Raw genomic sequence first — 6,343 nt, 5'->3', positions numbered from 1 at the left:
GACAACTTAATTAATTTAATTAATTAAATCAAATTACCTCCAAAATGGGGACATTATAGTTTCTTGGAGTTCGTCCTCATAAGAGCTCCATGTCTTTTGGAAGGAAATCCAAATTAGCCCCACGCTTTGTTGGACCTTTTGAAGTTCTAGAAGAGATTAATCTAGTGGCTTATCGCTTAGCTTTGCCTCCGACATTGAGCTGTATTCATGATGTGTTCCATGTATCCTTGCTAAAAAGGTATAAACCTGATCCTAAACACATTTTGAACTAGAATGCACTGTAGGTAGAAGAACCAGGAACTATAACAATCCAACCATACCAAATCATAGAGAGGCGATAGTACCAGTCGTGCAACAGAATGGTGGATCAATGTAAAGTCCAATGGGATCAGTATTCAACAAAAAATGCAACCTCGGAAGATACCGCAAAAATGGAGAAACATTACCCATTTTTATTTTGAGAACTAAAAACAAGTTATAAACTTACCAATTTTGATGTTATTTTGGATAAACTCCACGAAGGCTTAAATATTTTGTTAGTTGATATTTTGATACACTTTACGAGGAATTGATGCTTGTTAGCATAGAAATTGACATTTGATATAAGATGTTTTGAACACTTTATGAGGAATGTCAACAGGATTGGTAGGATTTGACTCTAAAGATAATTGAATGATTTTATGCATAAAATTAGTTACTTTTTGTAGATCACTAATGACTTTATATGCACAAATTTGATATGCATACCTTGTTTATGATGTTGTCTCTAGATATCAAGGATGATTTAACAAGTGTGACATGTTACATTCATATCATTTTGTCTTACATAAGGTTAATTTCTTAAAGGAAATCTATTTTAATATTTCATGAGTATGTAAATTATTTTATTTTTTCTAAGGTTATTAAAAGCATTCGAGCAAATTGTCTTATTTGAGTTTATTTTAACTTCTTAGAAGTTATCTAATTAATTATCTTGCGATTATTTAACTTGTGTATTGGTTCCTTGAGCATTGTTATTATTTATTTTATTTTTATAAAAAAATGTGTAAGTCCTAATGTGATTTTTGGATATGTTTTTATCTAAATGTTTTGTGATAATTTAGTAAGTCTCTTAACCATTATTTAGTTATCCCTCTATTAGTAAATTCATAAATATAAACAAATTTAAAATTCTTGCAATAACATTAATTTATAAGATTTAATGTTCGCTAGATATTTAAAAACATGAGAATTTTATTATTAAAAAAAAAACTTGACTAGAATGTTCACCAAATATTTAAGGCATGAGAATTCAACTATTAAAATTTAACTAGTCATGTAGCCAATAGGAAGAAAATTAAAATACAATAATAAAAAAATATTACATCTCATGATTTTAATAAATATCCCATGATATATATATATTGATGCATCTTATAAAAATGTTTCTTGTGCCACCCAAGCAAATAAATACAGACCAAAACCATATGAATGGCAAATAAAAAAAATTGGAGTAGAATTCGCAAAAACAAGTCTAGCTCTGAATGGAGAAGTAACGGTAGGCAAAGACATGGCTGGAGGAGAAGAGATTGGTGATGTGCAGACCTGTGTGGAGGAATTGTAACACAATAAAATCAGATCCTTTCCTTGAGTCACAAGCGAGCTATGAAATACAATATTTTTTTCTTTGGCACCGCCTGGGGCTGCATATATAGGGGTTTCTCCATTCATTGTGCAGGGGAGTGTGGACTGTGAAATCCTCTCTTGTAAAAAGAGCTATTAGCACCCAAAGCCTTCCTATTTTTTGTTAGTCCAGGACGAATTTGCAGCAGGGTTATAAATTTGGGCACATTCCACAAATCACAGGCTATCCAGGCAAAGTCATTGCCAATCTTTCCAAGTATTTTACCAAGACCAGGTATGTACCTGTTGCACCTGTTCATAATAGTCTCTATTAATAGCAAAAAAAAAATGTAAGAGAAGTAAAGGACTCATGTATACTTTCTGGAAATGTTTGAAATTTTATGTTATATTATGATCTGGAATTCTACTTTAGGAAATAAAACTTGAATGGAATAGTGAAGTCAAAATTTTAATTAGATAAATTTGGAATCTGTGTTCCCTTACAGTTGAAAATGAGGGGATATATGCATTGATGTATGGTTTTCCTTTGTTAAGTTTAAGAAAATAAGGGTTAGCAATTTTCAGTTGTTATTAGCTCTAATGGGAGCCTGTAATGTTCTTAAAAATAAGTGTCAATTTCAGAACTAAGTTAAATGGGTTAAAACTTCCACTCTTACACAATCTATTGCTATGAAAGTTTGGCTGGAAGTTATGAATATTACCCTGTGCACTTCTATACCTTTATCTGTTCTGAACTAGCTTGCTAGAAACATCCTGCATCCGGTCACCCTTGAGAAAGGATTGATATAGAATGGGAGATAATATGCTTGCTGCTGTAAGCTATTTGCTGGGAGCTATTAAAACAAAAACTGGGCATCCCTACCCCATTCATTCAGTAAACCTGCTAGTTAGGAGTGATTTAAGACTGAATTTTGCGGTCCTATACCCTTGCTGTTATGAATCTGGTTGCTGGGAAAAGTTTAAACATTAACACAAAAAAAAGAGGCCCTCAAAAGATGTTTGTTATAAATTTTTCAATAAGGACTATGGTCACAGAATAGAAATCAGTCTGAAAGAAAAAATCAAAACAAAACATAAGTCTGCTAAAGTCCAATGATAATACTTATAAAATTTCATTTTGGTGGTGCTATGGTTTCTTTTCTTTACTCTGTTTATAGGTTGTACAAGATATGAGTCTGATTTTGGTTAATGCTTTATCAGTTTGTAATATATATCAAACTAGTTCTGGATATAACCTCTCATATAGGAAATTTAAGGAAAATCTCGAAAGAAACTCTTTAGAATGAATAGAATATTAGTTTGTTTTCAGACTTTAGTATTATTGAACCTATGATCAGTATGACACTGAATGGATAAAGCTTTCCACTTGGATCAAAATAACATATATTGTCTTACCTTAAGCATAACAAAAACTGTCATTCGTTAAACTTTGAATAACCATTTACTAAACATGATGTTGAACTACTAAGTAAATTTAGGAAAGAATAAGTTTTGAGAAAAGATAATGGAGAGGAGTAGGTCATGTGCACATAGGTAAACTCTTCACACAAGTTTAACTATTTTTTCAGAAAACCAGAGTTTAGCTAAAGCTAGAGAAGATAGTATGGGTTACTACCTCATTTGCCCAAGTGAGTTTATGATGATAAAAACTACTTGGAAACAAAACAAGCCCCAAGGGGCTGTCTCCGCATAGTTACATCAAACTTAGTACAAATAGAACTACATATCGCTAAAGAGTGTGTGTTCCATTGGTATCTTGATCATGTGAATATTGGTATGTAGGCAGCATGGAAGGTGAAGGATACCTCTAGAGCACAAGTACCGTGGACATAGATTTTGTGGCTGCTTGCCCTCATCAAGTTATAAATTTCTAAAACCAAAGAAAACTTGAAGACAAAATTAAGGATTCTCTGGAAGGTACATATACTTGGCCAGATGCCGAAATCTGAGAGGGGGTATAGGACTTAAGAAACTCTCGGTAGTCTTTCTCCTGGCTGATAGCCCGAAAACCAAGGAAGAGTGTAGATCTATGGGTAAAAATAATAAACCTTGCAAAGAACCTTGGCTTAGTCTTAGGTAGACTGTGTAATTTCTTACAAGCCACCTAGACTTGGATTGGTCTCAAAGGGTGAAAGACTCCAATCAAAACATTGTCTATTCCTGTCTCCTATAATAATCCATCTCGATAAGATTGAGGTACAGATTCCAGGTCATTTACTTGTTATTGTTAGCCTATCCCATATGGGTAGAGGTATGACTTGAGAAGGCCGCTTATGTGTTCATCGCGTACCCATCCTGAATGGATGGAGGTACGGAATCTCGGTCAGTTACTTGTTAGCCTACCCCGTATGGGTAGAGATATGACCAAAGATGGCCGCTTAAAATGCTTAAGTACCTATCTCGATAAGATAGAGCATTAGTCCAATAGACTGACTAGGTGGCCCATGACAGAAGAGCCTGGATTGGCTAATTAATATTTCCTGTGCGGACAACATGAAGATGAAAATCTCTGGAACAATCTAGTAAGAAAAAAATGGCTTGTAAATTGTGCTAATGAGATGGGATAACTTTCTAAATGTTTCATATTTTATTTTAAGGATCAGATGGTCCTTACATTGGAGTAGCACGATTGTGCTGAACAACACGGGTACACAGAACAATTTGGGTACTCAAAACAACGCAGGTGTGCAACAAGTACAAAAAACAAGGAAGAAGTTAACAATGGAAGTGCCAAAAGAAAAACTACCAAAATTCAATGGCAATGGGACAGTCGCTCCAGTTCGACATTATAAAATGTGTGAAAGAATATGACTGCGAATGGTGTAACAGACTAAGATTACTGAATCCAATAGTTTCTAGCTACCCTACATGGTGTAGCCATCGATTGGTTTTTAGATATCGACCCGAAGAAGCTAACTACATGGGCGGAGGTCAAGAAAAAATTTATAGCAGATGTCCGACTACATAGGGATCACAATGATATCGTAGCAAAAAAAATTTATAGTACAAGGCAAGGGAAGAATGAAACAATCGACATATATGCAAGGAGACTGAAGGAGCTGGTAGGAAAGATGGAAAGCCCACCTGCAAACAAGTTGAAGAAAAAATGGTTTGTCGAAGGGCTATGACCGACACTAAGGAAATAGATTAAAATAGTACCTCCAACATCATTCATTGATGCATATAGCTGCAAAATGGACGTAGAGAAGGAACACAAAATTGACAAAAAGAGGAAAGATAGATTTTTAGATTCTAAAGACTCATCCTCCAAAAGCAACGATGAGGAATCAAGTAAAAAGGTATAGGCATTATAGAAAGATATGCTATGTATGATGAAAGAATTTGAAAATATAAAAAGGAGCCTTGGCCAAAACAGGGAAGGGGAACTATGGTGTATAGATTGCAAGGAAGAGGGTGATGCAAAGGGCTCTTGCCCTAAGAACCAATTTTGTGATATCTGCCAGATTGTGGGACATTCCATCAAGGAATGCCCATTCAATATGAAAATAAAAGGACACGAGCAAGTACTACTAATGCAAAAAGTGTCCACCTTGGGATCAGGAACAAATACGAATAATAACGTGGAAAATTTAGGAGGATATTGAAACAACTAACATGGAAGAGGCGGAAACAACAATATTGACAACAATAAACGGGGCTATAGCTGGACACAATACGATCCAACCAGACAACCAATGATACAATGTTGTGCATGCAACCTTTGGGACTTCACCAGAGATTGTACTACGAAGGGAACACTGTAACTATTGTATAGATGGTGTGGTACTGGAGACCATGATGACTCGAAATGCCCTAAGCCCAGGGTGAACCTGTAGACCATAGAAAGATGTGTGAAAGAAATATTAGCAATCACTCACACACAAGCAAACAAGGCATCATACCAGATCCAGAAAAGGAAAAGAAAAGGACGCAATAGGCAAAAAAAAAAATAGAAAAAGAGATGGGGGCCAAAAAAAATGCAAATGAAGGACATTATTGGTGCCTCAAGGAGGAACCAGGCAGAACAAAGCATCATATCGCAAGTAATGCAAGTTGAGGTGCCTATGAAACTAAACGACCTTCTTGCAATGCCTCAGTTACGGAAAACAATCTTAAACATGACACCATCTTTGAATGCAGTGGACGAGCCAGGGAAGACTACACATGGTAGAAGAAGAACTACGACGTTAGACCTAATGCTACTCATGCTGAATACAGGAAGACACCCTACAGTAGTTGAGATGGGTATTCTTGGAAACATCCTCACAGACACCATCGTGGATGGAGGGTCGGGCACGAATGTATTGCCTAAGGAAATGTGGAAGAAATTGGGACAATCAACCCTATGGCCATCTATATTCCAACAGCTTGCCACTGATCAACATGGAATCAAACCCCTCGGAACTCTAATGGCGCAGACCGTAATGATCAGGACACAACCCTTCTTACTCGACTTTGTGGTTATTCCATTGAAAAGGAAAGGTTACAACACCATGCTCGAAAGGGCTTGGCTGGTAATAGAAAAAGGTGAAACATGATTGGAAAAGGAACCTTCTATCCACGGAAAGAGGAGGTCGTAGGTTCATAGTTGACCTACACACCTAGACGGTAGGGGAAGAGGTGGCATCCTTAGAATCCAAAGTTGAGGAAGGAGAAGATGAAGGGACAAAAGAAATGGAACCAAACAAAGAAAGCATCCTAAAACTAGGAGGATCTGACG

General features: G+C 36.0%; 1 long non-coding RNA gene across 1 annotated transcript in view; it reads left to right on the top strand.

Moving 5' to 3' along the window:
* Positions 1–1,421: 1,421 nt before the first annotated feature.
* LOC149561631 (uncharacterized) overlaps positions 1,422–6,343 on the top strand; it is a 44,108-nt gene continuing 39,186 nt past the window's right edge. The window contains exon 1 of the long non-coding RNA XR_016363454.1: positions 1,422–1,897. This is a non-coding gene — a long non-coding RNA (uncharacterized LOC149561631). The remainder of the gene's footprint in view (positions 1,898–6,343) is intronic.

The sequence above is a fragment of the Cupressus sempervirens genome, chromosome 4, assembly GCF_028749045.1.
Source record: "Cupressus sempervirens isolate cs-2001-9-10 chromosome 4, ASM2874904v1, whole genome shotgun sequence".
Lineage (NCBI taxonomy): Eukaryota > Viridiplantae > Streptophyta > Pinopsida > Cupressales > Cupressaceae > Cupressus > Cupressus sempervirens.
The sequence above is the reverse complement of the archived record's forward strand: the minus strand, read 5'-3'. Positions and strand labels throughout refer to the sequence as shown.